We start from the raw sequence: 21591 nt of genomic DNA, 5'->3' as shown, positions 1-21591 counted from the left end.
GTTTTAGACTTAAAGTCGATTTTCTTGTAAATTGTATTTCAGTTGCGTGAGCACTGTAGCGCTTAAGCCGAGAAACATGAATTTTACTGATTTGAGCGAAAGTCAAGTTATATTGTTATTGCAGAGTTGACATATTCATATAACCGAAAAAATTGCACTTTCTTAGTTTTAGACTTAAAGTCGATTTGCTTCTAAATTGTATGTTAATTGCGTGAGCACTGTACCGCTTAAGCCGAAAAACATGAATCTTACTGATTTGAGCGAAAGTCAAATTATATTGTTATTGCAGGATTAACAAATTAATATTACCGAAAAAGTTGCACTTTCTTAGGTTTAGACTCAAAGTCGATTTTCTTCTAAATTGTATGTCAATTGCATGAGCACTGTACCGCTTAAACCAAAAAACATGAATTTTACTGATTTGAGCGAAAGTCAAGTTATATTGTTATTGCAGAGTTGACATATTCATATAACCGAAAAAATTGCACTTTCTTAGTTTTAGACTTAAAGTCGATTTGCTTCTAAATTGTATGTTAATTGCGTGTGCACTGTACCGCTTAAGCCGAAAAACATGAATTTTACTGATTTGAGCGAAAGTCAAATTATATTGTTATTGCAGGATTAACAAATTAATATTACCGAAAAAGTTGCACTTTCTTAGGTTTAGACTCAAAGTCGATTTTCTTCTAAATTGTATGTCAATTGCATGAGCACTGTACCGCTTAAACCGAAAAACATGAATTTTACTGATTTGAGCGAAAGTCAAGTTATATTGTTATTGCAGAGTTGACATATTCATATAACAGAAAAAGTTGCACTTTCTTAGGTTTAGACTCAAAGTCGATTTTCTTGTAAATTGTATTTCAGTTGCGTGAGCACTGTAGCGCTTAAGCCGAGAAACATGAATTTTACTGATTTGAGCGAAAGTCAAATTATATTGTTATTGCAGGATTAACAAATTAATATTACCGAAAAAGTTGCACTTTCTTAGGTTTAGACTCAAAGTCGATTTTCTTGTAAATTGTATGTCAGTTGCGTGAGCACCGTACTGCTTAAGCCGAAAAACATGAATTTTACTGATTTGAACGAAAGTCAAATTATATTGTTATTGCAGGATAAACAAATTAATATTACCGAAAAAGTTGCACTTTCTTAGGTTTAGACTCAAAGTAAATTTTCTTGTAAATTGTATGTCAATTGCGGAAGCACTGTACTGCTTAAGCCGAAAAACATCAATATTACTGATTTGCGCGAAAGTAAAATTATAATGTTATTGCAGAATTTACATAATTATATAACCGAAAAAATTGTACTTTCTTAGTTTTAGACTTAAAGTCGATTTTCTTCTACATTTTGTATGTCAATTGCGTGAGCACTGTACCGGCTTAACCGAAAAACATGAATTTTACTGATTTGGCAAAAGTCAAATTATATTGTTATTGCAGAATTGACATATTCATATAACCGAAAAAATTGCACTTTCTTAGTTTTAGACTTAAAGTCGATTTTCTTGTAAATTGTATTTCAGTTGCGTGAGCACTGTACCGCTTAAGCCAAAAAACATGAATTTTACTGATTTGAGCGAAAGTCAAATTATATTGCTTTTGCAGGATTAACAAATTAATATTACCGAAAAAGTTGCACTTTCTTAGGTTTAGACTCAAAGTCGATTTTCTTGTAAATTGTATGTCAATTGCGGCAGCACTGTACTGCTTAAGCCGAAAAACATTAATATTGCTGATTTGCGCGAAAGTAAAATTATAATGTTATCGCAGAATTTACATATTCATATAACCGAAAAAATTGTACTTTCTTAGTTTTAGACTTAGAGTCGATTTTCTTCTAAATTGTATGTCAATTGCATGAGCACTGTACCGCTTAAACCGAAAAACATGAATTTTACTGATTTGAGCGAAAGTCAAGTTATATTGTTATTGCAGAGTTGACATATTCATATAACCGAAAAAATTGCACTTTCTTAGTTTTAGACCTAAAGTCGATTTTCTTGTAAATTGTATTTCAGTTGCGTGAGCACTGTAGCGCTTAAGCCGAGAAACATGAATTTTACTGATTTGAGCGAAAGTCAAATTATATTGCTTTTGCAGGATTAACAAATTAATATTACCGAAAAAGTTGCACTTTCTTAGGTTTAGACTCAAAGTCGATTTTCTTGTAAATTGTATGTCAATTGCGGCAGCACTGTACTGCTTAAGCTGAAAAACATTAATATTACTGATTTGCGCGAAAGTAAAATTATAATGTTATTGCAGAATTTACATATTCATATAACCAAAAATATTGTACTTTCTTAGTTTTAGACTTAAAGTCAATTTGCTTCTAAATTGTATGTTAATTGCGTGAGCACTGTACCGCTTAAACCGAAAAACATGAATTTTACTGATTTGAGCGAAAGTCAAATTATATTGTTATTGCAGGATTAACAAATTAATATTACCGAAAAAGTTGCACTTTCCTAGGTTTAGACTCAAAGTCGATTTTCTTGTAAATTGTATGTCAGTTGTGTGAGCACTGTACTGCTTAAGCCGAAAAACATGAATTTTACTGATTTGAGCGAAAGTCAAATTATATTGCTTTTGCAGGATTAACAAATTAATATTACCGAAAAAGTTGCACTTTCTTAGGTTTAGACTCAAAGTCGATTTTCTTGTAAATTGTATGTCAATTGCGGCAGCACTGTACTGCTTAAGCCGAAAAACATTAATATTACTGATTTGCGCGAAAGTAAAATTATAATGTTATTGCAGAATTTATATATTCATATAACCGAAAAAATTGTACCTTCTTAGTTTTAGACTTAAAGTCGATTTTCTTCTAAATTGTATGTCAATTGCGTGAGCACTGTACCGCTTAAACCGAAAACATGAATTTTACTGATCTGAGCGAAAGTCAAATTATATTGTTATTGTAGAATTGACATATTCATATAACCGAAAAAATTGCACTTTCTTAGTTTTAGACTTAAAGTCGATTTTCTTGTAAATTGTATTTCAGTTGCGTGAGCACTGTACCGCTTAAACCGAAAAACATGAATTTTACTGATTTGAGCGAAAATCAAATTATATTGCTTTTGCAGGATTAACAAATTAATATTACCGAAAAAGTTGCACTTTCTTAGGTTTAGACTCAAAGTCGATTTTCTTGTAAATTGTATGTCAATTGCGGCAGCACTGTACTGCTTAAGCTGAAAAACATTAATATTACTGATTTGCGCGAAAGTAAAATTATAATGTTATTGCAGAATTTACATATTCATATAACCGAAAAAATTGTACTTTCTTAGTTTTAGACTTAAAGTCGATTTGCTTCTAAATTGTATGTTAATTGCGTGAGCACTGTACCGCTTAAACCGAAAAACATGAATTTTACTGATTTGAGCGAAAGTCAAATTATATTGTTATTGCAGGATTAACAAATTAATATTACCGAAAAAGTTGCACATTTTTAGGTTTAGACTCAAAGTCGATTTTCTTGTAAATTGTATCTCAGTTGTGTGAGCACTGTACTGCTTAGGCCGAAAAACATGAATTTTACTAATTTGAGCGAAAGTCAAATTATATTGTTATTGCAGGATTAACAAATTAATATTACCGAAAAAGTTGCACTTTCTTAGGTTTAGACTCAAAGTCGATTTTCTTGCAAATTGTATGTCAATTGCGGCAGCACTGTACTGCTTGAGCCGAAAAACATCAATATTACTGATTTGCGCGAAAGTAAAATTATAATGTTATTGCAGAATTTACATATTCATATAACCGAAAAAATTGTACCTTCTTAGTTTTAGACTTAAAGTCGATTTTCTTCTAAATTGTATGTCAATTGCGTGAGCACTGTACCGCTTAAACCGAAAAACATGAACTTTACTGATTTGAGCGAAAGTCAAATTATATTGTTATTGCAGAATTGACATATTCATATAACCGAAAAAATTGCACTTTCTAAGTTTTAGACTTAAAGTCGATTTTCTTGTAAATTGTATTTCAGTTGCGTGAGCACTGTACCGCTTAAGCCGAAAAACATGAATTTTACTGATTTGAGCGAAAGTCAAATTATATTGCTTTTGCAGGATTAACAAATTAATATTACCGAAAAAGCTGCACTTTCTTAGGTTTAGACTCAAAGTCGATTTTCTTGTAAATTGTATGTCAATTGCGGCAGCACTGTACTGCTTAAGCTGAAAAACATTAATATTACTGATTTGCGCGAAAGTAAAATTATAATGTTATTGCAGAATTTACATATTCATATAACCAAAAATATTGTACTTTCTTAGTTTTAGACTTAAAGTCAATTTGCTTCTAAATTGTATGTTAATTGCGTGAGCACTGTACCGCTTAAACCGAAAAACATGAATTTTACTGATTTGAGCGAAAGTCAAATTATATTGTTATTGCAGGATTAACAAATTAATATTACCGAAAAAGTTGCACTTTCCTAGGTTTAGACTCAAAGTCGATTTTCTTGTAAATTGTATGTCAGTTGTGTGAGCACTGTACTGCTTAAGCCGAAAAACATGAATTTTACTGATTTGAGCGAAAGTCAAATTATATTGCTTTTGCAGGATTAACAAATTAATATTACCGAAAAAGTTGCACTTTCTTAGGTTTAGACTCAAAGTCGATTTTCTTGTAAATTGTATGTCAATTGCGGCAGCACTGTACTGCTTAAGCTGAAAAACATTAATATTACTGATTTGCGCGAAAGTAAAATTATAATGTTATTGCAGAATTTACATATTCATATAACCAAAAATATTGTACTTTCTTAGTTTTAGACTTAAAGTCAATTTGCTTCTAAATTGTATGTTAATTGCGTGAGCACTGTACCGCTTAAACCGAAAAACATGAATTTTACTGATTTGAGCGAAAGTCAAATTATATTGTTATTGCAGGATTAACAAATTAATATTACCGAAAAAGTTGCACATTTTTAGGTTTAGACTCAAAGTCGATTTTCTTGTAAATTGTATCTCAGTTGTGTGAGCACTGTACTGCTTAGGCCGAAAAACATGAATTTTACTAATTTGAGCGAAAGTCAAATTATATTGTTATTGCAGGATTAACAAATTAATATTACCGAAAAAGTTGCACTTTCTTAGGTTTAGACTCAAAATCGATTTTCTTGTAAATTGTATGTCAGTTATTTGAGCACTGTACTGCTTAAGCCGAAACACATTAATATTACTGATTTGCGCGAAAGTAAAATTATAATGTTATTGCAGAATTTACATATTCATATAACCAAAAATATTGTACTTTCTTAGTTTTAGACTTAAAGTCAATTTGCTTCTAAATTGTATGTTAATTGCGTGAGCACTGTACCGCTTAAACCGAAAAACATGAATTTTACTGATTTGAGCGAAAGTCAAGTTATATTGTTATTGCAGAGTTGACATATTCATATAACCGAAAAAATTGCACTTTCTTAGTTTTAGACCTAAAGTCGATTTTCTTGTAAATTGTATTTCAGTTGCGTGAGCACTGTAGCGCTTAAGCCGAGAAACATGAATTTTACTGATTTGAGCGAAAGTCAAATTATATTGCTTTTGCAGGATTAACAAATTAATATTACCGAAAAAGTTGCACTTTCTTAGGTTTAGACTCAAAGTCGATTTTCTTGTAAATTGTATGTCAATTGCGGCAGCACTGTACTGCTTAAGCTGAAAAACATTAATATTACTGATTTGCGCGAAAGTAAAATTATAATGTTATTGCAGAATTTACATATTCATATAACCAAAAATATTGTACTTTCTTAGTTTTAGACTTAAAGTCAATTTGCTTCTAAATTGTATGTTAATTGCGTGAGCACTGTACCGCTTAAACCGAAAAACATGAATTTTACTGATTTGAGCGAAAGTCAAATTATATTGTTATTGCAGGATTAACAAATTAATATTACCGAAAAAGTTGCACTTTCCTAGGTTTAGACTCAAAGTCGATTTTCTTGTAAATTGTATGTCAGTTGTGTGAGCACTGTACTGCTTAAGCCGAAAAACATGAATTTTACTGATTTGAGCGAAAGTCAAATTATATTGCTTTTGCAGGATTAACAAATTAATATTACCGAAAAAGTTGCACTTTCTTAGGTTTAGACTCAAAGTCGATTTTCTTGTAAATTGTATGTCAATCGCGGCAGCACTGTACTGCTTAAGCCGAAAAACATTAATATTACTGATTTGCGCGAAAGTAAAATTATAATGTTATTGCAGAATTTATATATTCATATAACCGAAAAAATTGTACCTTCTTAGTTTTAGACTTAAAGTCGATTTTCTTCTAAATTGTATGTCAATTGCGTGAGCACTGTACCGCTTAAACCGAAAACATGAATTTTACTGATCTGAGCGAAAGTCAAATTATATTGTTATTGTAGAATTGACATATTCATATAACCGAAAAAATTGCACTTTCTTAGTTTTAGACTTAAAGTCGATTTTCTTGTAAATTGTATTTCAGTTGCGTGAGCACTGTACCGCTTAAACCGAAAAACATGAATTTTACTGATTTGAGCGAAAATCAAATTATATTGCTTTTGCAGGATTAACAAATTAATATTACCGAAAAAGTTGCACTTTCTTAGGTTTAGACTCAAAGTCGATTTTCTTGTAAATTGTATGTCAATTGCGGCAGCACTGTACTGCTTAAGCTGAAAAACATTAATATTACTGATTTGCGCGAAAGTAAAATTATAATGTTATTGCAGAATTTACATATTCATATAACCGAAAAAATTGTACTTTCTTAGTTTTAGACTTAAAGTCGATTTGCTTCTAAATTGTATGTTAATTGCGTGAGCACTGTACCGCTTAAACCGAAAAACATGAATTTTACTGATTTGAGCGAAAGTCAAATTATATTGTTATTGCAGGATTAACAAATTAATATTACCGAAAAAGTTGCACATTTTTAGGTTTAGACTCAAAGTCGATTTTCTTGTAAATTGTATCTCAGTTGTGTGAGCACTGTACTGCTTAGGCCGAAAAACATGAATTTTACTAATTTGAGCGAAAGTCAAATTATATTGTTATTGCAGGATTAACAAATTAATATTACCGAAAAAGTTGCACTTTCTTAGGTTTAGACTCAAAGTCGATTTTCTTGCAAATTGTATGTCAATTGCGGCAGCACTGTACTGCTTGAGCCGAAAAACATCAATATTACTGATTTGCGCGAAAGTAAAATTATAATGTTATTGCAGAATTTACATATTCATATAACCGAAAAAATTGTACCTTCTTAGTTTTAGACTTAAAGTCGATTTTCTTCTAAATTGTATGTCAATTGCGTGAGCACTGTACCGCTTAAACCGAAAAACATGAACTTTACTGATTTGAGCGAAAGTCAAATTATATTGTTATTGCAGAATTGACATATTCATATAACCGAAAAAATTGCACTTTCTAAGTTTTAGACTTAAAGTCGATTTTCTTGTAAATTGTATTTCAGTTGCGTGAGCACTGTACCGCTTAAGCCGAAAAACATGAATTTTACTGATTTGAGCGAAAGTCAAATTATATTGCTTTTGCAGGATTAACAAATTAATATTACCGAAAAAGTTGCACTTTCTTAGGTTTAGACTCAAAGTCGACTTTCTTGTAGTTTGGATGTTAATTGCGGCAGCACTGTACTGCTTAAGCCGAAAAACATTAATATTACTGATTTGCGCGAAAGTCAAATTATAATGTTATTGCAGAATTTACATATTCATATAACCGAAAAAATTGTACTTTCTTAGTTTTAGACTTAAAGTCGATTTTCTTCTAAATTGTATGTCAATTCCGTGAGCACTGTACCGCTTAAACCGAAAAACATGAATTTTACTGATTTGAGCGAAAGTCAAATTATATTGTTATTGCAGGATTAACAAATTAATATTACCGAAAAAGTTGCACTTTCTTAGGTTTAGACTCAAAATCGATTTTCTTGTAAATTGTATGTCAGTTATTTGAGCACTGTACTGCTTAAGCCGAAACACATGAATTTTACTGATTTGAGCGAAAGTCAAATTATATTGCTTTTGCAGGATTAACAAATTAATATTACCGAAAAAGTTGGACTTTCTTAGGTTTAGAATCAAAGTCGATTTTCCTGTAAATTGTATGTCAATTGCGGCAGCACTGTACTGCTTAAGCCGAAAAACATTAATATTACTGATTTGCGCGAAAGTAAAATTATAATGTTATTGCAGAATTTACATATTCATATAACCGAAAAAATTGTACTTTCTTAGTTTTAGACTTAAAGTCGATTTGCTTCTAAATTGTATGTTAATTGCGTGAGCACTGTACCGCTTAAACCGAAAAACATGAATTTTACTGATTTGAGCGAAAGTCAAATTATATTGTTATTGCAGGATTAACAAATTAATATTACCGAAAAAGTTGCACATTTTTAGGTTTAGACTCAAAGTCGATTTTCTTGTAAATTGTATCTCAGTTGTGTGAGCACTGTACTGCTTAGGCCGAAAAACATGAATTTTACTAATTTGAGCGAAAGTCAAATTATATTGTTATTGCAGGATTAACAAATTAATATTACCGAAAAAGTTGCACTTTCTTAGGTTTAGACTCAAAGTCGATTTTCTTGCAAATTGTATGTCAATTGCGGCAGCACTGTACTGCTTAAGCCGAAAAACATCAATATTACTGATTTGCGCGAAAGTAAAATTATAATGTTATTGCAGAATTTACATATTCATATAACCGAAAAAATTGTACCTTCTTAGTTTTAGACTTAAAGTCGATTTTCTTCTAAATTGTATGTCAATTGCGTGAGCACTGTACCGCTTAAACCGAAAAACATGAACTTTACTGATTTGAGCGAAAGTCAAATTATATTGTTATTGCAGAATTGACATATTCATATAACCGAAAAAATTGCACTTTCTAAGTTTTAGACTTAAAGTCGATTTTCTTGTAAATTGTATTTCAGTTGCGTGAGCACTGTACCGCTTAAGCCGAAAAACATGAATTTTACTGATTTGAGCGAAAGTCAAATTATATTGCTTTTGCAGGATTAACAAATTAATATTACCGAAAAAGTTGCACTTTCTTAGGTTTAGACTCAAAGTCGACTTTCTTGTAGTTTGGATGTTAATTGCGGCAGCACTGTACTGCTTAAGCCGAAAAACATTAATATTACTGATTTGCGCGAAAGTCAAATTATAATGTTATTGCAGAATTTACATATTCATATAACCGAAAAAATTGTACTTTCTTAGTTTTAGACTTAAAGTCGATTTTCTTCTAAATTGTATGTCAATTGCGTGAGCACTGTACCGCTTAAACCGAAAAACATGAATTTTACTGATTTGAGCGAAAGTCAAATTATATTGTTATTGCAGGATTAACAAATTAATATTACCGAAAAAGTTGCACTTTCTTAGGTTTAGACTCAAAATCGATTTTCTTGTAAATTGTATGTCAGTTGTTTGAGCACTGTACTGCTTAAGCCGAAACACATGAATTTTACTGATTTGAGCGAAAGTCAAATTATATTGCTTTTGCAGGATTAACAAATTAATATTACCGAAAAAGTTGGACTTTCTTAGGTTTAGAATCAAAGTCGATTTTCTTGTAAATTGTATGTCAATTGCGGCAGCACTGTACTGCTTAAGCCGAAAAACATTAATATTACTGATTTGCGCGAAAGTAAAATTATAATGTTATTGCAGAATTTACATATTCATATAACCGAAAAAATTGTACTTTCTTAGTTTTAGACTTAAAGTCGATTTGCTTCTAAATTGTATGTTAATTGCGTGAGCACTGTACCGCTTAAGCCGAAAAACATGAATTTTACTGATTTAAGTGAAAGTCAAATTATATTGTTATTGCAGGATTAACAAATTAATATTACCGAAAAAGTTGCACTTTCTTAGGTTTAGACTCAAAGTCGATTTTCTTGTAAATTGTATGTCAGTTGCGTGAGCACTGTACTGCTTAAGCCGAAAAACATGAATTTTACTGATTTGAACGAAAGTCAAATTATATTGTTATTGCAGGATTAACAAATTAATATTACCGAAAATGTTGCACTTTCTTAGGCTTAGACTCAAAGTCAATTTTCTTGTAAATTGTATGTCAATTGCGGAAGCACTGTACTGCTTAAGCCGAAAAACATCAATATTACTGATTTGCGCGAAAGTAAAATTATAATGTTATTGCAGAATTTACATAATTATATAACCGAAAAAATTGTACTTTCTTAGTTTTAGACTTAAAGTCGATTTTCTTCTAAATTGTATGTCAATTGCGTGAGCACTGTACCGCCTAAACCGAAAAACATGAATTTTACTGATTTGGCAAAAGTCAAATTATGTTGTTATTGCAGAATTTACATATTCATATAACCGAAAAAATTGTACTTTCTTAGTTTTAGACTTAAAGTCGATTTGCTTCTAAATTGTATGTTAATTGCGTGAGCACTGTACCGCTTAAGCCGAAAAACATGAATTTTACTGATTTGAGCGAAAGTCAAATTATATTGTTATTGCAGGATTAACAAATTAATATTACCGAAAAAGTTGCACTTTCTTAGGTTTAGACTCAAAGTCGATTTGCTTCTAAATTGTATGTTAATTGCGTGAGCACTGTACCGCTTAAACCGAAAAACATGAATTTTACTGATTTGAGCGAAAGTCAAATTATATTGCTTTTGCAGGATTAACAAATTAATATTACCGAAAAAGTTGCACTTTCTTAGGTTTAGACTCAAAGTCGATTTGCTTCTAAATTGTATGTTAATTGCGTGAGCACTGTACCGCTTAAACCGAAAAACATGAATTTTACTGATTTGAGCGAAAGTCAAATTATATTGTTATTGCAGGATTAACAAATTAATATTACCGAAAAAGTTGCACTTTCTTAGGTTTAGACTCAAAGTCGATTTTCTTGCAAAATGTATGTCAATTGCGGCAGCACTGTACAGCTTAAGCCGAAAAACATCAATATTACTGATTTGCGCGAAAGTAAAATTATAATGTTATTGCAGAATTTACATATTCATATAACCGAAAAAATTGTACCTTCTTAGTTTTAGACTTAAAGTCGATTTTCTTCTAAATTGTATGTCAATTGCGTGAGCACTGTACCGCTTAAACCGAAAAACATGAACTTTACTGATTTGAGCGAAAGTCAAATTATATTGTTATTGCAGAATTGACATATTCATATAACCGAAAAAATTGCACTTTCTAAGTTTTAGACTTAAAGTCGATTTTCTTGTAAATTGTATTTCAGTTGCGTGAGCACTGTACCGCTTAAGCCGAAAAACATGAATTTTACTGATTTGAGCGAAAGTCAAATTATATTGCTTTTGCAGGATTAACAAATTAATATTACCGAAAAAGTTGTACTTTCTTAGGTTTAGACTCAAAGTCGACTTTCTTGTAGTTTGTATGTTAATTGCGGCAGCACTGTACTGCTTAAGCCGAAAAACATTAATATTACTGATTTGCGCGAAAGTCAAATTATAATGTTATTGCAGAATTTACATATTCATATAACCGAAAAAATTGTACTTTCTTAGTTTTAGACTTAAAGTCGATTTTCTTCTAAATTGTGTGTCAATTGCGTGAGCACTGTACCGCTTAAACCGAAAAACATGAATTTTACTGATTTGAGCGAAAGTCAAATTATATTGTTATTGCAGGATTAACAAATTAATATTACCGAAAAAGTTGCACTTTCTTAGGTTTAGACTCAAAATCGATTTTCTTGTAAATTGTATGTCAGTTGTTTGAGCACTGTACTGCTTAAGCCGAAACACATGAATTTTACTGATTTGAGCGAAAGTCAAATTATATTGCTTTTGCAGGATTAACAAATTAATATTACCGAAAAAGTTGGACTTTCTTAGGTTTAGAATCAAAGTCGATTTTCTTGTAAATTGTATGTCAATTGCGGCAGCACTGTACTGCTTAAGCCGAAAAACATTAATATTACTGATTTGCGCGAAAGTAAAATTATAATGTTATTGCAGAATTTACATATTCATATAACCGAAAAAATTGTACTTTCTTAGTTTTAGACTTAAGTCGATTTGCTTCTAAATTGTATGTTAATTGCGTGAGCACTGTACCGCTTAAGCCGAAAAACATGAATTTTACTGATTTAAGCGAAAGTCAAATTATATTGTTATTGCAGGATTAACAAATTAATATTACCGAAAAAGTTGCACTTTCTTAGGTTTAGACTCAAAGTCGATTTTCTTGTAAATTGTATGTCAGTTGCGTGAGCACTGTACTCCTTAAGCCGAAAAACATGAATTTTACTGATTTGAACGAAAGTCAAATTATATTGTTATTGCAGGATTAACAAATTAATATTACCGAAAAAGTTGCACTTTCTTAGGTTTAGACTCAAAGTAAATTTTCTTGTAAATTGTATGTCAATTGCGGAAGCACTGTACTGCTTAAGCCGAAAAACATCAATATTACTGATTTGCGCGAAAGTAAAATTATAATGTTATTGCAGAATTTACATAATTATATAACCGAAAAAATTGTACTTTCTTAGTTTTAGACTTAAAGTCGATTTTCTTCTACATTTTGTATGTCAATTGCGTGAGCACTGTACCGGCTTAACCGAAAAACATGAATTTTACTGATTTGGCAAAAGTCAAATTATATTGTTATTGCAGAATTGACATATTCATATAACCGAAAAAATTGCACTTTCTTAGTTTTAGACTTAAAGTCGATTTTCTTGTAAATTGTATTTCAGTTGCGTGAGCACTGTACCGCTTAAGCCAAAAAACATGAATTTTACTGATTTGAGCGAAAGTCAAATTATATTGCTTTTGCAGGATTAACAAATTAATATTACCGAAAAAGTTGCACTTTCTTAGGTTTAGACTCAAAGTCGATTTTCTTGTAAATTGTATGTCAATTGCGGCAGCACTGTACTGCTTAAGCCGAAAAACATTAATATTGCTGATTTGCGCGAAAGTAAAATTATAATGTTATCGCAGAATTTACATAATTATATAACCGAAAAAATTGTACTTTCTTAGTTTTAGACTTAAAGTCGATTTTCTTCTAAATTGTATGTCAATTGCGTGAGCACTGTACCGCCTAAACCGAAAAACATGAATTTTACTGATTTGGCAAAAGTCAAATTATATTGTTATTGCAGAATTTACATATTCATATAACCGAAAAAAATTGTACTTTCTTAGTTTTAGACTTAAAGTAAATTTGCTTCTAAATTGTATGTTAATTGCGTGAGCACTGTACCGCTTAAGCCGAAAAACATGAATTTTACTGATTTGAGCGAAAGTCAAATTATATTGTTATTGCAGGATTAACAAATTAATATTACCGAAAAAGTTGCACTTTCTTAGGTTTAGACTCAAAGTCGATTTGCTTCTAAATTGTATGTTAATTGCGTGAGCACTGTACCGCTTAACCGAAAAACATGAATTTTACTGATTTGAGCGAAAGTCAAATTATATTGCTTTTGCAGGATTAACAAATTAATATTACCGAAAAAGTTGCACTTTCTTAGGTTTAGACTCAAAGTCGATTTTCTTGTAAATTGTATGTCAATTGCGGCAGCGCTGTACTGCTAAAATCGAAAAACATGAATTTTGCTGATTTGAGCGAAAGTCAAATTATATTGTTATTGCAGAATTGACATATTCATATAACCGAAAAAATTGCACTTTCTTAGTTTTAGACTTAAAGTCGATTTTCTTGTAAATTGTATGTCAGTTGCGTGAGCACTGTACTGCTTAAGCCGAAAAACATGAATTTTACTGATTTGCGCGAAAGTAAAATTATATTGCTTTTGCAGGATTAACAAATTAATATTACCGAAAAAGTTGCACTTTCTTAGGTTTAGACTCAAAGTCGATTTTCTTGTAAATTGTATGTCAATTGCGGCAGCACTGTACTGCTTAAGCTGAAAAACATTAATATTAGTGATTTGCGCGAAAGTAAAATTATAATGTTATTGCAGAATTTACATATTCATATAACCGAAAAAATTGTACTTTCTTAGTTTTAGACTTAAAGTCGATTTGCTTCTAAATTGTATGTTAATTGCGTGAGCACTGTACCGCTTAAACCGAAAAACATGAATTTTACTTATTTGAGCGAAAGTCAAATTATATTGTTATTGCAGGATTAACAAATTAATATTACCGAAAAAGTTGCACATTTTTAGGTTTAGACTCAAAGTCGATTTTCTTGTAAATTGTATCTCAGTTGTGTGAGCACTGTACTGCTTAGGCCGAAAAACATGAATTTTACTAATTTGAGCGAAAGTCAAATTATATTGTTATTGCAGGATTAACAAATTAATATTACCGAAAAAGTTGCACTTTCTTAGGTTTAGACTCAAAGTCGATTTTCTTGTAAATTGTATGTCAATTGCGGCAGCACTGTACTGCTTAAGCTGAAAAACATTAATATTAGTGATTTGCGCGAAAGTAAAATTATAATGTTATTGCAGAATTTACATATTCATATAACCGAAAAAATTGTACTTTCTTAGTTTTAGACTTAAAGTCGATTTGCTTCTAAATTGTATGTTAATTGCGTGAGCACTGTACCGCTTAAACCAAAAACATGAATTTTACTGATTTGAGCGAAAGTCAAATTATATTGTTATTGCAGGATTAACAAATTAATATTACCGAAAAAGTTGCACTTTCTTAGGTTTAGACTCAAAGTCGATTTTCTTGTAAATTGTATGTCAATTGCGGCAGCACTGTACTGCTTAAGCTGAAAAACATTAATATTACTGATTTGCGCGAAAGTAAAATTATAATGTTATTGCAGAATTTACATATTCATATAACCGAAAAAATTGTACTTTCTTAGTTTTAGACTTAAAGTCGATTTGCTTCTAAATTGTATGTTAATTGCGTGAGCACTGTACCGCTTAAACCGAAAAACATGAATTTTGCTGATTTGAGCGAAAGTCAAATTATATTGTTATTGCAGAATTGACATATTCATATAACCGAAAAAATTGCACTTTCTTAGTTTTAGACTTAAAGTCGATTTTCTTGTAAATTGTATGTCAGTTGCGTGAGCACTGTACTGCTTAAGCCGAAAAACATGAATTTTACTGATTTGCGCGAAAGTCAAATTATATTGTTATTGCAGGATTAACAAATTAATATTACCGAAAAAGTTGCACTTTCTTAGGTTTAGACTCAAAGTCGATTTTCTTGCAAAATGTATGTCAATTGCGGCAGCACTGTATTGCTTAAGCCGAAAAACATCAATATTACTGATTTGCGCGAAAGTAAAATTATAATGTTATTGCAGAATTTACATATTCATATAACCGAAAAAATTGTACCTTCTTAGTTTTAGACTTAAAGTCGATTTTCTTCTAAAATGTATGTCAATTGCGTGAGCACTGTACCGCTTAAACCGAAAAACATGAACTTTATTGATTTGAGCGAAAGTCAAATTATATTGTTATTGCAGAATTGACATATGCATATAACCGAAAAAATTGCACTTTCTAAGTTTTAGACTTAAAGTCGATTTTCTTGTAAATTGTATTTCAGTTGCGTGAGCACTGTACCGCTTAAGCCGAAAAACATGAATTTTACTGATTTGAGCGAAAGTCAAATTATATTGCTTTTGCAGGATTAACAAATTAATATTACCGAAAAAGTTGCACTTTCTTAGGTTTAGACTCAAAGTCGACTTTCTTGTAGTTTGTATGTTAATTGCGGCAGCACTGTACTGCTTAAGCCGAAAAACATTAATATTACTGATTTGCGCGAAAGTCAAATTATAATGTTATTGCAGAATTAACACATTCATATAACCGAAAAAATTGTACTTTCTTAGTTTTAGACTTAAAGTCGATTTTCTTCTAAATTGTGTGTCAATTGCGTGAGCACTGTACCGCTTAAACCGAAAAACATGAATTTTACTGATTTGAGCGAAAGTCAAATTATATTGTTATTGCAGGATTAACAAATTAATATTACCGAAAAAGTTGCACTTTCTTAGGTTTAGACTCAAAATCGATTTTCTTGTAAATTGTATGTCAGTTGTTTGAGCACTGTACTGCTTAAGCCGAAACACATGAATTTTACTGATTTGAGCGAAAGTCAAATTATATTGCTTTTGCAGGATTAACAAATTAATATTACCGAAAAAGTTGGACTTTCTTAGGTTTAGAATCAAAGTCGATTTTCTTGTAAATTGTATGTAAATTGCGGCAGCACTGTTCTGCTTAAGCCGAAAAACATTAATATTACTGATTTGCGCGAAAGTAAAATTATAATGTTATTGCAGAATTTACATATTCATATAACCGAAAAAATTGTACTTTCTTAGTTTTAGACTTAAAGTCGATTTGCTTCTAAATTGTATGTTAATTGCGTGAGCACTGTACCGCTTAAACCGAAAAACATGAATTTTACTGATTTAAGCGAAAGTCAAATTATATTGTTATTGCAAGATTAACAAATTAATATTACCGAAAAAGTTGCACTTTCTTAGGTTTAGACTCAAAGTCGATTTTCTTGTAAATTGTATGTCAGTTGCGTGAGCACTGTACTGCTTAAGCCGAAAAACATGAATTTTACTGATTTGAACGAAAGTCAAATTATATTGTTATTGCAGGATTAACAAATTAATATTACCGAAAAAGTTGCACTTTCTTAGGCTTAGACTCAAAGTCAATTTTCTTGTAAATTGTATGTCAATTGCGGAAGCACTGTACTGCTTAAGCCGAAAAACATCAATATTACTGATTTGCGCGAAAGTAAAATTATAATGTTATTGCAGAATTTACATAATTATATAACCGAAAAAATTGTACTTTCTTAGTTTTAGACTTAAAGTCGATTTTCTTCTAAATTGTATGTCAATTGCGTGAGCACTGTACCGCCTAAACCGAAAAACATGAATTTTACTGATTTGACAAAAGTCAAATTATATTGTTATTGCAGAATTTACATATTCATATAACCGAAAAAATTGTACTTTCTTAGTTTTAGACTTAAAGTAAATTTGCTTCTAAATTGTATGTTAATTGCGTGAGCACTGTACCGCTTAAGCCGAAAAACATGAATTTTACTGATTTGAGCGAAAGTCAAATTATATTGTTATTGCAGGATTAACAAATTAATATTACCGAAAAAGTTGCACTTTCTTAGGTTTAGACTCAAAGTCGATTTGCTTCTAAATTGTATGTTAATTGCGTGAGCACTGTACCGCTTAAACCGAAAAACATGAATTTTACTGATTTGAGCGAAAGTCAAATTATATTGCTTTTGCAGGATTAACAAATTAATATTACCGAAAAAGTTGCACTTTCTTAGGTTTAGACTCAAAGTCGATTTTCTTGTAAATTGTATGTCAATTGCGGCAGCGCTGTACTGCTAAAATCGAAAAACATGAATTTTGCTGATTTGAGCGAAAGTCAAATTATATTGTTATTGCAGAATTGACATATTCATATAACCGAAAAAATTGCACTTTCTTAGTTTTAGACTTAAAGTCGATTTTCTTGTAAATTGTATGTCAGTTGCGTGAGCACTGTACTGCTTAAGCCGAAAAACATGAATTTTACTGATTTGCGCGAAAGTAAAATTATATTGCTTTTGCAGGATTAACAAATTAATATTACCGAAAAAGTTGCACTTTCTTAGGTTTAGACTCAAAGTCGATTTTCTTGTAAATTGTATGTCAATTGCGGCAGCACTGTACTGCTTAAGCTGAAAAACATTAATATGAGTGATTTGCGCGAAAGTAAAATTATAATGTTATTGCAGAATTTACATATTCATATAACCGAAAAAATTGTACTTTCTTAGTTTTAGACTTAAAGTCGATTTGCTTCTAAATTGTATGTTAATTGCGTGAGCACTGTACCGCTTAAACCGAAAAACATGAATTTTACTGATTTGAGCGAAAGTCAAATTATATTGTTATTGCAGGATTAACAAATTAATATTACCGAAAAAGTTGCACATTTTTAGGTTTAGACTCAAAGTCGATTTTCTTGTAAATTGTATCTCAGTTGTGTGAGCGCTGTACTGCTTAGGCCGAAAAACATGAATTTTACTAATTTGAGCGAAAGTCAAATTATATTGTTATTGCAGGATTAACAAATTAATATTACCGAAAAAGTTGCACTTTCTTAGGTTTAGACTCAAAGTCGATTTTCTTGCAAATTGTATGTCAATTGCGGCAGCACTGTACTGCTTAAGCCGAAAAACATCAATATTACTGATTTGCGCGAAAGTAAAATTATAATGTTATTGCAGAATTTACATATTCATATAACCGAAAAAATTGTACCTTCTTAGTTTTAGACTTAAAGTCGATTTTCTTCTAAATTGTATGTCAATTGCGTGAGCACTGTACCGCTTAAAACGAAAAACATGAACTTTACTGATTTGAGCGAAAGTCAAATTATATTGTTATTGCAGAATTGACATATTCATATAACCGAAAAAATTGCACTTTCTAAGTTTTAGACTTAAAGTCGATTTTCTTGTAAATTGTATTTCAGTTGCGTGAGCACTGTACCGCAGAAGCCGAAAAACATGAATTTTACTGATTTGAGCGAAAGTCAAATTATATTGCTTTTGCAGGATTAACAAATTAATATTACCGAAAAAGTTGCACTTTCTTAGGTTTAGACTCAAAGTCGACTTTCTTGTAGTTTGTATGTTAATTGCGGCAGCACTGTACTGCTTAAGCCGAAAAACATTAATATTACTGATTTGCGCGAAAGTCAAATTATAATGTTATTGCAGAATTTACATATTCATATAACCGAAAAAATTGTACTTTCTTAGTTTTAGACTTAAAGTCGATTTTCTTCTAAATTGTGTGTCAATTGCGTGAGCACTGTACCGCTTAAACCGAAAAACATGAATTTTACTGATTTGAGCGAAAGTCAAATTATATTGTTATTGCAGGATTAACAAATTAATATTACCGAAAAAGTTGCACTTTCTTAGGTTTAGACTCAAAATCGATTTTCTTGTAAATTGTATGTCAGTTGTTTGAGCACTGTACTGCTTAAGCCGAAACACATGAATTTTACTGATTTGAGCGAAAGTCAAATTATATTGTTATTGCAGGATTAACAAATTAATATTACCGAAAAAGTTGCACTTTCTTAGGTTTAGACTCAAAGTCGATTTGCTTCTAAATTGTATGTTAATTGCGTGAGCACTGTACCGCTTAAACCGAAAAACATGAATTTTACTGATTTGAGCGAAAGTCAAATTATATTGTTATTGCAGGATTAACAAATTAATATTACCGAAAAAGTTGCACATTTTTAGGTTTAGACTCAAAGTCGATTTTCTTGTAAATTGTATCTCAGTTGTGTGAGCACTGTACTGCTTAGGCCGAAAAACATGAATTTTACTAATTTGAGCGAAAGTCAAATTATATTGTTATTGCAGGATTAACAAATTAATATTACCGAAAAAGTTGCACATTTTTAGGTTTAGACTCAAAGTCGATTTTCTTGTAAATTGTATCTCAGTTGTGTGAGCGCTGTACTGCTTAGGCCGAAAAACATGAATTTTACTAATTTGAGCGAAAGTCAAATTATATTGTTATTGCAGGATTAACAAATTAATATTACCGAAAAAGTTGCACTTTCTTAGGTTTAGACTCAAAGTCGATTTTCTTGCAAATTGTATGTCAATTGCGGCAGCACTGTACTGCTTAAGCCGAAAAACATCAATATTACTGATTTGCGCGAAAGTAAAATTATAATGTTATTGCAGAATTTACATATTCATATAACCGAAAAAATTGTACCTTCTTAGTTTTAGACTTAAAGTCGATTTTCTTCTAAATTGTATGTCAATTGCGGCAGCGCTGTACTGCTAAAATCGAAAAACATGAATTTTGCTGATTTGAGCGAAAGTCAAATTATATTGTTATTGCAGAATTGACATATTCATATAACCGAAAAAATTGCACTTTCTTAGTTTTAGACTTAAAGTCGATTTTCTTGTAAATTGTATGTCAGTTGCGTGAGCACTGTACTGCTTAAGCCGAAAAACATGAATTTTACTGATTTGCGCGAAAGTAAAATTATATTGCTTTTGCAGGATTAACAAATTAATATTACCGAAAAAGTTGCACTTTCTTAGGTTTAGACTCAAAGTCGATTTTCTTGTAAATTGTATGTCAATTGCGGCAGCACTGTACTGCTTAAGCTGAAAAACATTAATATTAGTGATTTGCGCGAAAGTAAAATTATAATGTTATTGCAGAATTTACATATTCATATAACCGAAAAAATTGTACTTTCTTAGTTTTAGACTTAAAGTCGATTTGCTTCTAAATTGTATGTTAATTGCGTGAGCACTGTACCGCTTAAACCGAAAAACATGAATTTTACTTATTTGAGCGAAAGTCAAATTATATTGTTATTGCAGGATTAACAAATTAATATTACCGAAAAAGTTGCACATTTTTAGGTTTAGACTCAAAGTCGATTTTCTTGTAAATTGTATCTCAGTTGTGTGAGCACTGTACTGCTTAGGCCGAAAAACATGAATTTTACTAATTTGAGCGAAAGTCAAATTATATTGTTATTGCAGGATTAACAAATTAATATTACCGAAAAAGTTGCACTTTCTTAGGTTTAGACTCAAAGTCGATTTTCTTGTAAATTGTATGTCAATTGCGGCAGCACTGTACCGCTTAAGCTGAAAAACATTAATATTAGTGATTTGCGCGAAAGTAAAATTATAATGTTATTGCAGAATTTACATATTCATATAACCGAAAAAATTGTACTTTCTTAGTTTTAGACTTAAAGTCGATTTGCTTCTAAATTGTATGTTAATTGCGTGAGCACTGTACCGCTTAAACCGAAAAACATGAATTTTACTGATTTGAGCGAAAGTCAAATTATATTGTTATTGCAGGATTAACAAATTAATATTACCGAAAAAGTTGCACTTTCTTAGGTTTAGACTCAAAGTCGATTTTCTTGTAAATTGTATGTCAATTGCGGCAGCACTGTACTGCTTAAGCTGAAAAACATTAATATTACTGATTTGCGCGAAAGTAAAATTATAATGTTATTGCAGAATTTACATATTCATATAACCGAAAAAATTGTACTTTCTTAGTTTTAGACTTAAAGTCGATTTGCTTCTAAATTGTATGTTAATTGCGTGAGCACTGTACCGCTTAAACCGAAAAACATGAATTTTGCTGATTTGAGCGAAAGTCAAATTATATTGTTATTGCAGAATTGACATATTCATATAACCGAAAAAATTGCACTTTCTTAGTTTTAGACTTAAAGTCGATTTTCTTGTAAATTGTATGTCAGTTGCGTGAGCACTGTACTGCTTAAGCCGAAAAACATGAATTTTACTGATTTGCGCGAAAGTCAAATTATATTGTTATTGCAGGATTAACAAATTAATATTACCGAAAAAGTTGCACTTTCTTAGGTTTAGACTCAAAGTCGATTTTCTTGCAAAATGTATGTCAATTGCGGCAGCACTGTATTGCTTAAGCCGAAAAACATCAATATTACTGATTTGCGCGAAAGTAAAATTATAATGTTATTGCAGAATTTACATATTCATATAACCG

The sequence above is a fragment of the Bactrocera oleae genome, chromosome X (assembly GCF_042242935.1).
Source record: "Bactrocera oleae isolate idBacOlea1 chromosome X, idBacOlea1, whole genome shotgun sequence".
Classification (NCBI taxonomy): domain Eukaryota; kingdom Metazoa; phylum Arthropoda; class Insecta; order Diptera; family Tephritidae; genus Bactrocera; species Bactrocera oleae.
This window is presented reverse-complemented; position numbering follows the sequence as displayed.